We start from the raw sequence: 14,461 nt of genomic DNA, 5'->3' as shown, positions 1-14,461 counted from the left end.
TTCTAGCACCATGCCTACCATACAGAAGAAGCAGCTATTTTTGGTTAATGTTTTTAAAAAGCTTTGCAATTCTATTCATTCAGAAAGTAGTCATATAATACTACTACAGGCCTAAAATCATGCTAGAGTCTGGAAGAGCAATGAACAATAATAAGTATACAGAATATTTACTAAAATGTTATAGATATTTATGATCTGCTCTTATAAAATTGAATATTTTTACCCTAATAGACAATTAGCAAGCTCTTACTATTAATATACCCCAGACCCTATATTAGGCATTGGGGATAAAGGAGTCAACAAAAGCTGTCCTTCTCTAGGGGGGAGACAGGTATTAAACAAAGAATTCTAAATGAGATTGGTAATTTAAAAAAAAAGAGCAAGGAGTACATATATACGGGGAGATTACTGAGCCGAAAAAAAGCAAGCTCAGGAAGCGTACCCTAAGAATGCAAATTTTAGGCTGAGGTTTCAAGAATGAGTCGAAGTTGTCTAGGTAAAGATGGTAGATATGAATAATCCAGGCAGTGGGAAAAATGGGTACAGTGATGAAGACTTAAGAGACTAGTCAACAATGAAGGAACAGAAGACAACCTAGGATGACTGAAGCATAGGGAACACAACGAAGAGTGGTAGAACATGAAGATGGGAGGTAAGAAGCTCCCACAGGACTTTGTAAGACACGTCTAATATCTCAGACATCATCTTTATGATATTAAAAATCAATAAAGGGTGAAAATACATTGCAAGGTGCAAGAGTAGAGAAGCAGGCAACTAATTACGAGGATGTTATTACAGTGGCCTAGGTGAAAAATGTCATCAATAGAGACAGAAAGAAGTAGAAAGACCCCCGAGATACTTATATGGTAGAATTGAGAGTTCTGGTTGTGGGTGGTCCATTTCACTTTGTGGCTTGCTTTAATTTCAATTGCTATCTCATATGAAAATTGATTTTTTTATTAAAGTTGTGCTATAAGAGGGTTTGTTTCATTTTTGTATACTTGGATGTAGTGGAAACTGATTTCCCCATATCTGTTTTCCTCTCCTTTATTAGTATTAGAACCCCTGATTTTCAGCTAGGCACATAGCCACTGGGAAAAAAGGCTACCAGCCTACCTGGAAGCAAACTGTGGCCATGTGACTAACATCTGTCTTACAGGATAGGAACAGAAGTGTAATGTGTGGCTTCTGAGAAGTATTAGTAAAGGGAGGGGGTGTGACTGGTGTGACCCGCACCTGCTTTCTTCCAATGAGAAATGTGCGTGTAATGGCTGAAGCTCAATCAATGATCTTGACCCAGAATCAAATCCATGTGAGACATGCCACAGCACAAGACAGAGCATCACACCAACGCCTGTCTTCCTGCCTACCTCTGGACTTCAGTAAGTAAAATTTCTATTCTGGTGAATTTATTGTTATTTGGTTTCCTGTCCTATGCAGCAGTACCTAGTCCTAAGTGTTATTGACATTGGGCAGGGGGTGGGAGAGAGCTATTAATTTTATAATCATCATTTATGGCTAAATTTCCTGAAATGGGAGCTATATGTTTATGTCTTTTGTGGTTTCCAATATAAATTCAATGAGCTTCTTTAATTGATTATAAGGGGATTTTGTGGACAAATTAGAGTCACTGTTTTAACTTCTAGGGACTGTCATAACAAATGACCACAAATTGGGTGTCTTAAAACAAAATTTATTCTCTCATACTTCTGGAGGCAAGAAATCTGAATATCAAGGAGTTAGCGGGGTTGTTTCTTCCTGGGAGATCTGAGGGAGAACTTGTTCCATGACTCTCTCCTAGCTTCTGTTGGTGGCCAGAAATCCCTGACTTTTCTTGGCCTTAAGAACCACCCTTCTATGTCTGTTTCCATCTTCACATGGTCTTCTCCCACATATCAAATGTGATGTGACATCACATGTCTGTGTCTTCACATGGCTTCTTATAAGGACATGAGTCACTGGACTTTGGGTCCACCCTAATCTAGTCTGACCTCATTTTAACTTGATTACATCTGCAAAGGGTCTCTCTCCAAGTAAGGTCACATTGACAAGTACTGGATGTTAGGATTTCAATGTGTCTTTTGTGGGGGACACAACCCATAACACTTGCTATATTAAATATATATATATATATATATATATATATATATATATATATACACATACATATATATATAGTATAAACTCCTAACACTTTGCATTCTTTAAATTTTTTTTAAATTTCCAAATGCATGTGATATATAGCCAAAGTTGGATTTTGTGGAAAAGGTCTAACTAAACCAATGTACTTGTTATATTTTCTATGAAAAAATTAAAAAAATTAAAAACTTAATATTTTAAAGTTCCTGGCATCTATTAATTATTTCAATTGATTTTAACTGAAATTATACTTTTATCAAGTCCTCTTGATAAAACTTTGGAAAAAAATTTGAACGTATAAGCAAGTTTTAATTTTTTTTCTAAAAATTTTTTTTCTAAAAATTCCTGAAATGCCACACAAATATTTCTAAATTCTAAACTTGCATTTAATAAGTACTAAATGTATATTTAGTGAATGACAGAATGAGTGACAAATAGTATAATTTGTTCTTATTAAAATGTATAATACATGTTATAATCTTTGCTTCTGCTTAACTGAAAATGTTAAAGGAATTTTTCAGGTGAATATTATACTATTCAGAATATCAGTTTTTTTTCCCCAATGTAGATGAGTTCCACCAAAATTAATCAACAAAAACTACTGTCAACAAAATTAAAAACTAAACTTAACTGTATGATTTATGATAGGTCTTTTAAAAGTTATCATTTGACATACAGTATTGGGATAATTTTTTTAAAGCTTTTAACCCTTATAAAACTTTTAATAAATTTTTACCAAATATTTGACAAAATTAATACCTTAAATAGTAATGTAAATAAGCTTTTCTTCAAAAGAAGTTGACAATACTATTTAACTAGCCAAATTAGAGTTTAACATATGTCAACCAAAAAAAGTGGAAATTTATATCTAAGTTGACTTTTAACTGCTACCATAAAACTAATTGACTTATCATTCTTCTGTTTTCTGAAAACACATACTTCTTAATATGATTTCAGTAAGGCAGGAAAAGGCACGTTTCTTAGTACCTAAGCTGTGATGACTAGATATACCATAAGTGCTTCCTAAAATTAAACATCTGTATGCTTTATCAGGTCTCAGACAAAGAAGCTAACAAAAATCAATGCTAACGTGTGACGTGAGAATCACCATTTGAGCAGCAACAGTTTAATGCACTGCTCTAATGGCAAGAGAAGCTTTCCTCTAAAGTTTAAATACTTTTATTTGGAATAGGCTTCTTGTGTTCTTTTAAGAGCTTTAAAATGCATTCACACACATACATTGATTAATAGAAAAATTCTGAAAAACTCCCTCAAATATTGTTGTCATGGTTTCATTTCACATAGTAAACAGTGAAGTTGAACACGATACCAAAGTGTTAAGTTCACCAAATGGTGTGTTTTGAAGCCTAGTCTCAAAATGTAATAGGATTTTTAAATTGTTTTCTTTGTGCCAAATTATGACCTTTATAAGTCTGTGCTTCCGTGAGATGATATGCAATTGGTTTATTTTGTAATTAGAGTGTTCGCTTATTCGACATACTTTTTATTGAAAAAATCTAATGTACATGATTAATAATGTATAAATAAAAACAAAAATCAGTCTGAAATCTGAAGGTAGAATTCCTAAGCTCTATAGAATATAAGAGATCCAGGCCCCTAATGGAAGCAAAAAGGCTGAGAAAGAGGAACAGAGGGAGGGAGAATAAATGTGCAAAATGACTTGTATATTTCCTTACTGTAGGTATTATGGATTTTAAGTTTAATTGGAGGAGATTTCAGTGCTCTAAGAACATAAATGGTTAGAGTCAGTATTTGACCCTAATACTGAAGAATAGAGTTGTTGGCTATTTTTATTCTGGCGAGCTACTCTAGTAGTACAGAAATGTTTACTAATCCTGGAAAAAGCAAGTAACTTTAAAATGTGTGCAATACACTGCAACAGAAATCTGCTCTTTTATAACTTACATACATTTAACTTATATCATCTGCATCATTTCCAAATCATGTGTCATTCATTCACTTCCAAATAGTTTATATCATTTATTCATTTGTTCAACCTATATTTTAAGAAAACCTTCCTTTCTAAGTACTAGGAATACAGGAAACAATCAAAAATTTCTGAAACGCAAAAGGGCTAATTTCTAGTAGACAAAATGGAGCAGTAAAATATATTTAACATCGATGCTAAGTGCTAAAGAAAAGAAATAGCAACATTGGATATGGAATGTGTGTATTGCAAGGCGTTGCACAATTCTCAATATAGTTTCAAGGGAAGGCATCATGGATATGAGAGAATAAACCACCCAGGTTTCTAGGAGAATGCATTCCAGAGAGAAAGAGTATAATGGGCAAAAATTGAGAGCAAACTGGACCTGTGAGGAATAGCAAGAAGGGAGAGAATAATAGATGAGGTGAGAAGGCATAGTATGGACTCCTGCCATTGCACACATATTCATGTATGTTTCTATGTAGAGCCTTGTGGGTTACTGTAAAAATGAAATAACTTTACCTAGTAGCACTCTGGTAAATGTCAGAGGTGAGATTTTAACTTATATGTCTGTTTCTTATCCAATTTTCTTAGTATGTGCCACCCAGAGCTGATACAATGCATGAACCTTCAGTATCATGGGATTAAGTCCTCAACCCCGCTATGTCTCAAACTTGTGAAAAGGCTTAATCTTAGGGTAGTTCTCAAGACTGATCAAAACCTAAGGAGTGGAAATCCACATAGGTGAGAGGAAGAGATTTAGGAAAACCTCTGCTGCTCCTGAAGAGCTATATACAACCAGGAGAATTGTATATAAGAGGGACCCTTTCTGAAGGGACTAGAAAGTTAGAAAACATTCAGGAATGTGGTTCAAATTCTGAGAACTTTTTCCAAATGGAAGACTCAATCAGGAGAGCTATCATAAGTACTGAGCCATCAAACAAGTTGGTACACACAGGATGTACTGGACAAAAGAGATACAAAATGCATCTGTTTTTAAATTTATACAGTGGTTTTATTCCTGAAACATTAAATATATTTCAAAACAATGGAAATTAAAACGAATTTTCTTACACGAAACAGGAAAATAATTTTTAAAACAGGGATCAACAGAATTTCTCTATATGTAGCCAGATAGTATACTTGAGGCTTTGCAGGGCATATGTGATATGTTCTTTCACAATTGCTCAATTCTGCTGTTACAGTGTGAAAGCAGCCATGGACAATACTAAATGAATGGGTATGGCTTTGTTCCAAAAAACATTTACAAAAAAAGGTTATGGGCCAGATTTGGCTTTCAATCTTCTAGAAGGATAGAAAGATAATGGTCATAACACATTAATTATGAAGAAAAAATAGTTTACTAAAATAGTGACTATACAAAATGTTTATTCAGGAATAAATATTTCTGAATTAACTCACAATGACTCAAAATATATTAGCCACAGTCTGTCCACTGTTTCCTATATAAGGATCTTTGCTTGAGTACACTCAGTATGTTCTAGACAAAGTATGTTCATTATTCTTACTGACATTGCTGTACATTCTTGTTCCTGTTCTTTTTCTAAGGAATAGTCTTTTACGATGTATCTGATAACCTTCATATTGACCGTAAGGATAGATTTTTCTGTTTTTCCGTGCTTTTATTTTCCAGGTATGTTACTTTGTTTTAAGAAAATAATAATCTTTAATAAACACATTGGTCCACAAAGCATAGTCTTACAGTATCTAAACAGTGTAGTCTTCTGAGAGAATGCTAGGAAGGACAAATATCCGCACTGTATCCTAAGCCTGTTAGACCACATTCTCTTAGCACCCACTGTACCTCAGGACCCCTGCTGTACCCATCTTGTGGCCAATTCAGACTTGAAAAAGCAAAATGGAAAAACTTGTAGAATGATACTGGGTTATGTCAAACCATCAAGCTGAACCATAGGCCAGAGTGCACTAAGGTTTCAAGCACTGCTTGAGCTACAAACTTGAATAGCATCAAGATTCTTCAGCTCTCTTCTCTGCTTATCTACAGGTTGGTTTTGTTCTCCTCTCTTTCTACACATTAGATATGTATAAAATCAATGGAAAACAGACCTGCTGAGAGTGAGTTTTTACATGGGAAGTAGTCCATTGACAAATAACTGAGCCAATGAGAAAATCCCTCAGGCTGTAAAATCTGGGATTATCAGAATTGGTCTCTCTTGACGTGGATGGATATAGAGAGTGTCATACAGAGTGAAGTAAGTCAGAAAGAGAAAAACATATATCGTATATTAACACATATATGTGGAACCTAGAAAAATGGTACTGATGAACTGGTTTGCAGGGCAGAAATTGAGACACAGATGTAGAGAAAAAACGTATGGACACCAAGGGGTAAAGCGGCAGGGGTGGGGGGTGATGGTGTCATGAATTGGGAGATTGGGATTGACATGTATACACTGATGTGTATAAAATGGATAACTAATAAGAACCTGCTGTATAAAAAATAAATTTCAAAAAGAAAAGGAAAAGGTCTTTATGTTTAACTGAAAATAGGAAGATTTTTTTAACCCGTACAAAATTAAAGGTTAAAGACAACTGAAAAATACAAACAAAAAAAAGAATTGGTCTCTCTTTACTGCCTCAGACTGTAAGATTATATTAGAAGCCCACGTTTGGGCCCATAAACTATGGCCAAGGGAAGAGGGTAATATACAATTATGGAACCCCCCCTCCATGGGCACCCTATGAATAAAAGAAAAATAAGCCAGTACCTGAAAGAATGAGATGTATGTTATACAGTAAAATCAAGAAATAATGCAAATCTCAGGAGCCAAGACATTTCAGTAGGAAGTTAAAATCTGGTAGTTCTGAAGTTACAGTACCTATATATTTTTAAAAGGAGGTAATCTCTATCACTCTACACCAAACATATAATGTACTTGTTTATAATTTTTAAAGTTGGTAAACAAGTAGGTCATTTGTGGGAACCCAGTGGGAGATGCACAATTTAGTGCCATCTGAGAGCCTTGAACTATCCTGTGCTGAAGGAACATTCTTACTTTATGACACCAGATTTTATTATTCTAGACAAGGTATTGCTAAGCATAGAATAGACAGCTTGGGTAAAGTCTGCTAAGGGACACACCAAATCATTCCATTAAAATCCACTAGGCAGCAAGATCTCATTGGCAAAACTGGTTTCCCTTTTCTTCAGCTGGCTAAGAACTATTTGATGAAAGTTGGTGAATCAATTACTTCACAAACAAAGCCATTGTGTTTCTCCATTTCTATCCTTTGAGATAAGCATTCCTTAAGTTCAGACAGAAAATGGCACGACTTAAAGCTACATTAAGAGAATTCTGCTGCTAAAACAAATGTTTTGAAGCAATAACACAGAAGCAAGATGGTGATTCCAGAGCAAGTTACAGAACAGACTGTAGATGCCAAATGAAGATCAAGTGCTTTAAGGCTCTTAGATAGTAATGTTCTCTCTGCAAAATATTCCCCACTGTGCACTTATCCCTTTGGAAGATGTGGCATAACTGACTTTGAGTAAATAAAAATAAAGCTAAATAGTTTTAGACGATATGGCTGTTGTCTAACATTTTACTTATTTGGACTACAGATAGCCAACGGTATCCCTCCATCACTTCCCTTAGTTTTTCTGAAGGGATTAAAAATTAAAAGCAACACTGTTGGCCAGGTTAAAACCATGTGTTACATAAGACTGAACTAAAATTCTCTATGGGGTTAGTCAAGATCCATTCCTCAACTGTAAATGTGCCGATTCTAATCTCTGCCCTTTACCTTTGGAAGGGTTTAAACTCTCATCCACTAAACATACTCACTGTGTGTGATTAAACTCAAAGGTAGCCAAGAAACATTTTAGCAAATAAAATCAATTTCTTAAGCACTATTTTATCAACATTTTGTTTTCCTTCTTTCTGTTATACAATATTTGGTAAATACATCATTTGGATATGAAACCAATAAGTAAATTTTGCATAAAAATAAAAATCAAGAAATATTATTTATGTTGTTAACAAGATCCAGATTTTGCATTTAGAAGATTAGTTAATCGATACTGCTGTTGAATTCTCGCATCAATGAATAAATAAATGAGAAAGTATTTTGAGACTACCGGGTGATAATCTATCTCTTTCATTTATCATTGAAGAAAATTACAGTATAATAATATAAACACATGTTACTCAACATCAGTGCAGATGCTGTTAATCTTTTCATGGCTGTACTAGTAAATAGCCCTTTATACTTTAATTAACTCTATCATTCTTTGTATTTAAAAAATATATAACTTCTAAATATGTATATTTTAAGTTGCATGAGTCTATCACAAACTGCTAAGACATTAGGAGTATTAAATGTCCTGACAGTGTAAAGATACGATATTTAATAAGTTTGACCATAGTCAACAATTAAAGAATTATAATTTCATCTTTATAGCCTGCACAAGTTATTCATCCCAGATTGAGAAAAATAGAATTTAAAAAGTACTCTTTATCTAAAATTTTTGTGGAAGACCAAAGCTACTTTCAGACAATCTCAAATTACATCTGTGATGTGGAAAAAAAGGAACCTGCCTACACTGTTGGTGGGAATGTAAATTGGTACAACCATTGTGGAGAACAGTATGGAGGTTCCTTAAAAAACTAAAAATAGAGCTAACACATAATCCTGCATCCCCACTCCTAGGCATATATCTGGGGAAAACCATAATTCGAAAAGATACATGCACCCCAGTGTTCATTGCAGCACTATTTACAATAGTCAGGACATGGAAGCCACCTAAATGTCCATCGACAGATGAATAAAGAAGATATGGTACATATATACAATGGAATATTACTCAGCCATAAAAAAGAATGAAATAATGTCATTTGCAGCAACATGGATGGGCCTAGGGGTTATCAAGCTAAGTGAAGCAAGTCAGATAAAGACAAATATCATATGATATTGCTTATATGTGGAATCTTAAAAAAGGGTACAAATGAACTCATCTACAAAAGAGAAATAGAATTACGTATGTAGAAATCAAACTTATGGTTACTGAGGGTAAGCAGGGGACAGGGGAGGGGATAAATTGGATGACTGGGATCGAGATAAACACACTATTATATATAAAATAGGTAACTAATAAGGACATACTGTATAGCACAGGGAACTCTACTCAATTCTCTATAATGACCTATATGGGAAAATAATCTAAAAAACAGTGGCTATATGCGTATGTATAACTGATTCTCTTTGCTGTACAGCAGAAACTAATACAACATTGTAATCAAATACACTCCAATATTTTTTTAAGTTATCTGTAAATACAATCATTTAAAAGAAAAGCACAACTTTTCAACATTAAGCTTTTTAAAACTAATTTTGATGGCAAAAATAGGGTTTTAGAAAAATTATTATACAAACTCCTAGATTTGTTAAAAAATTATTTCTCTCAATTAAAAAAAACCTTTTAAATACATGTATATAGATTCTTGCATTGATAACAAAAATACAGTCTGTAGATATCACTAACTTCTTCTAAAGAACACAGAGTAAAATGTTTTTCTTTAGAAAAGCCAAAATAGTTACATTGTACCTAATATTTATGTTAAATCAGCATATACTCTTACTGCCTAATGACTATACTACTTGGTCCCTGTTTTTACTTTACTAGGATTAAAAAACATGGTTCTCTTTTATAGTGATATATTACCAAATTAGCATTTTAATATACATGATAGTATGTGAAGTTTTCTTCCGTTGGGTAACACTCTTACAAAAATTAAGTACTAAATGTACTAAGTTTGAAAAACACTAATGAAAATTATTACCTCCTCAGTTCTCACTCTACCCTCTAGGACAGTGGTTCTCTAAGTATGATCTTAGGACCAGTGACATCAGCAACACCTGAGAATTACCAGAAATGAAAGTTCTATGCCCGCCCCATCCTCAGTCAGAAACTTTGGGACTGAGGCCCAACAAGATGTGCTTTAATATGCTCTCCAGGTGGTTCTGAGGCAGCTAAAGTTTGAACTGCTGCTCCAGACAAAATTTAGCATAAGCATTTGGTCATCATTAGATTGATTTTTTTTATATTAGAAAAATACCATAAAAATGTTGTGTTTGGGCTTACCTTTTTTAACAAAATAAGTACATTTAAGGATAAAATAAAGCATTTATTTTCAAAAAATAACAACAAGGGACTTATCTGGTGGCACAATGGTTAAGAACCCCCCTGTCAATGCGGGGGACATGGGTCCAAGTCCTGGTCCATGAAGATCCCACATGCCACAGAGCAACTAAGCTCGTGTGCCACAACTACTGAGCCTGTGCTCTAGAACCTGTGAGCCACAACTACTGAGCCCTCATGCCACAACTATTGAAGCCCACACCCTAGAGCCCATGCTCTGGAACAAGAGAAGCCACCACAATAAGAAGCACATGCAGGGCTTCCCTGGTGGTGCAGTGGTTGAGAATCTTCCTGCTATTGCAGGGGAAACGGGTTCAAGCCCAGGTCTGGGAAGATCCCACATGCCACGGAGCAACTAGGCTCATGAGCAACAACTACTGAGACTGCGTGTCTGGAGCCTGTGCTCTGCAACAAGAGAGGCCATGATAGTGAGAGCCCCACGCACAATGATGAAGAGTGGCCCCTGCTTGCCACAACTAGAGAAGGCCCTCGCACAGAAATGAAGACCAAACACAGCCAAAAATAAATAAATTAATTAATTTTAAAAAAAGTAACATGTTCAAGTACAATTGGTGTCTTTAAAAAAAAAAAAGCACATGCACCGCCATGAAGAGTGGCCTCCACTCACAACTAGAGAAAGCCCACACAGCAACGAAGACCCAATGCAACCAAAAATAAATAAATAAATAAAATTATTTTAGAAAATAAATAACGAAAAAAATCATTTTCCTGGGGCTTCCCTGGTGGCGCAGTGGTTGGGAGTCTGCCTGCTGATGCAGGGCACACAGGTTCGTGCCCTGGTCCAGGAAGATCCCACAGGCCGCGGAGCGGCTAGGCCCGTGAGCCGTGGCCACTGGGCCTGCGCGTCTGGAGCCTGTGCTCCACAACGGGAGAGGCCACAGCAGTGAGAGGCCCTCGTAACGCAAAAAAAAAAAAAAAAAAAGAAAAACAACTCCTTTCCCTTTATACCAGTTTTTACTAAGCTGAGAGTACTTAGTTTGCCCAATGTAAGAATATAATTTTCTAGTGACTCTGTAAGTAATGATGGCTTGACCAGCATGGCACTAGAAGGAACCCTAGGAGTTTGAGTGGCTTCCTTTCCCCTACAGCATAAAACGCAAACTCCTCCAAATGGCACACAAAGCTCCCACCACTACCAGAATCCAGTTTTGACTGGGCCACTGGTAGATCGTTAGCCCACATGATTTTTAGTCGGTCTAAGAAACTGCCTGAATTCCTGGTTCCAAAATTGGCCTAGAACCAAGCCTCCTGTAGTCTGGGAAATCAGTAATTCTCAAGCTTAGCTGATAATCTGAATCTCTTGGGGGGACTGTTTCTAAAACAAAGTTTCCCAAATCTCATCCCAGACCTAAACTCTGTAGCCCCAGGAATTTTCTTTATGATGACCAGCTGGATACTGCTTCTTGGCCTCACCCAGGAATGGATTAGTATATTCACCTGACTTCCCTAACTCTAATCAGCTGAAGGGTGAAGGCAGCTTGTGTGCCTGTTCTTCTTCCAGATTTTTCTGCAACTGGGTTAGCGTCATATGTTCTCTGCAAACCTAGTAGGTAAATGTATTTTTAGTACCTCATTTCTCCCAACTAGTCTGGTCTAAAGCAACCTACTTACTTCAACCTACTTACTCTCAGTCTGATACTTGTTAACTTGTAAACTGGCCCAAATTTACTAGCAGTGCCATTGGTTACATACATATCACTATCTTTTTTCTGGCCCCTAGGGTAACATTTCTTACACTATAAAATAAATTAACTAGGCACCTGTAAGACTTGGGAGAGGGGAGAGGCATCACTGAATGCTTAATTTGTATCCAAGACTATTTACCTTTAAAATCTAATATCTAAGATAATGGGTTATATATAAAATTAATCATCTTTCTAATAATTGTGACTAAATTGAAATAGAAATTGTACAGTGATGAAATTAACTGTGCCAAAAATAAAATTTAAAAAACCTGTAAGGAACTAATTTACTCATCCACAGAAAGCTATACACACATAAGAATATATAAGTCATATGCTCACAGCATCCAAAAAGAAAAGACTTAATTAAAATATATACAAATATGTTTTGGGTTTTGTTGACTGTAAAATGCAAACAGTAATAACAATTTGACAAAGGAACTTTTCAATATTTCAGAAACTACATCCCATCTTTTAGTAAAAGTATCTCTTCAACTGATTTAGAGGTGGCTGTTAAAAGCCCCAAGGATCCTGTACACTTAGCAGGAAGATGAAATGATTTTTCTCTCTGCTTTCCTTCTACCTCAGACTCCCAATCACAAAGACTATGTTCTATGAAGAAACAAAACAAAAAAGCCTTCCACCAGCTGTATTTGGGTTTAGAAGCAGGTTTAAATAATTTGGAAAAGCCCTGGGGTAAACAACATTCCACATAACGCGAAGAGAAATGACACATACATGCACAACTTTAGACAATGTTCAAATCAAGTGAATCATTCAAGGAGTATTTCCTGAATATCTGATATATGTCTAGTTCTAGGTTTGGTTAAGATTCTGGGATGTATAAGATACAGCGCCTGCATTCAGGAAAGTATGATCTAGTTATGGAGACAAGAATTACTCATAACGAACAACAAAAGAATAAGGAAAGACCACTCACCCCATAAAACGAATCACGAGAGGTGGTGGCAGAGATGAAAATACCAGAGGGCAGAGGAGGCAGTGATCAGCGTGGCTGGCGTCCTCTCGGACTGCTCCACAGTGCTGGGGGATTGTGGGTAGGCCCTAAAGAGCTTCAGATCTCAAACAGGCCTAATCAAAGGGAGAGGCATTCCAGGTGGGAACAGTAATGAACAAAGATAAAGAGGCGATAATGATCAGGGAACCTGGCAAGCTGGAAACACAGGATTTAATTTCAGAGCAGTAATAAGTATTTAAGGCTATTACACAGCTCATCTTAACCACAATAGATGTTTCAAGGTGTACTGCAAACTCAGTTTACTGCTTTAAGCCAAATGCTGTTGCAACATCTTCCAAATTAACTTAGGAAGCATGATTTTTAAATGTTCTGAAGATGCCTTATGGCAGCAGCATTATTTCCAAATAAGCCCAAAGATGTCTTTTAAAGCAAAGCAAAAATTAACTACAGTTGACCCTCAGTAGTTCCAGGTTCTGCATCTATGGTTTCAGCCAACCTTGAGTGCAGAACCTGCAGATACCTAGGGCCAACTGTACTTTGCTATTTTATAGAAGGGACTTGAGCATCTGCAGATTTTGGTTTCCACAGGGGTCCTGGAAACAATCCCTAGCTAATATGAGAGAAGACTGTATTTTGACTTCTTAAACCTAAAATAAAATGAAACATATATACACCAAATTTTATGCATATGTATGTATATATCTTCTTGAAAAGCCTTTTCCAGCTTCCTATTAACATGGAGACTTGTAATTGTCTCAGATGGAAGTTTGACCAGTAGATACTGTGAAAGCATCAACCCAGCTTCCAAAGTCACACCATTTCTCAGATTGGAGTGTTTTAGAAGATGCCAATTCCTCCAGGCTGACAATCTTTCTCTCTTCTTTATACTTTGTATATGTATGTAGACTACTGATCTTACATTACTTTGTCATTTATTCACTCATTTAACAAATATTTACTGAACACCTACTATGTGCCAGGCACTTGAAATATAATAGGGAGCCAAACAAACATGATCCCTTTTCAGAAGGAGGTTAAATCTTGAGAAGAAGGCAGATTGAAAGTGAAAATTAAAATAGATAATTATAAATTGTGGTCAGTGCTATGGAAGAAACAATCATGGAGCTGAAATACAGTCAGCATGTAGTGTAGTGTCAAGAGCATTTTCACTGGGCCTGCTCCCTAATCCTTACTTGACCACTTACTAGCTCTTTGATCTTGGACAAGTTATCAGTGTTTTTCTGCTCAGTAGCTTCAACTGAGAATTGGGGATAATAGGAGTATCTTACCTCATAGAGTCATTATGAATATTAAATGATAAAATGTAAATTACCTAGAAGATTGCCTAACATGTAGTAAAAACATAGAAATAACCTTCAGTATTAATTTTACAACCTTCCATTACACTCAAACGATGGCAGGAGGAAACACCTACTGCAAATAAATTTCATTTTATTCCTTTTTTTTTTTTTTCTGGTGACACAGGGGAGTATTTTGAGACAGTAATTTAC

At 35.7% G+C, this 14,461-nt stretch overlaps 1 protein-coding gene across 10 annotated transcripts in view; it reads right to left on the bottom strand.

Annotated features, from left to right (window-relative positions):
• Positions 1–14,461, bottom strand: part of NAALADL2 (N-acetylated alpha-linked acidic dipeptidase like 2) — a 1,532,395-nt gene that overhangs the window by 894,502 nt on the left and 623,432 nt on the right. The window contains exon 1 of one of the 10 annotated variants that reach the window (XM_081235901.1): positions 12,912–13,122. The exons of the other annotated variants lie outside the window; for them this stretch is intronic. The gene's annotated coding sequence lies outside the window, so the exon portion shown is untranslated. Of the gene's footprint in view, positions 1–12,911; positions 13,123–14,461 lie in introns of those variants that run through there. 10 annotated transcript variants of the gene reach the window in all.

The sequence above is a fragment of the Mesoplodon bidens genome (genome assembly GCF_964165515.1).
Source record: "Mesoplodon bidens genome assembly, chromosome: 5".
NCBI lineage: Eukaryota > Metazoa > Chordata > Mammalia > Artiodactyla > Ziphiidae > Mesoplodon > Mesoplodon bidens.
This window is presented reverse-complemented; position numbering and strand designations above follow the sequence as displayed.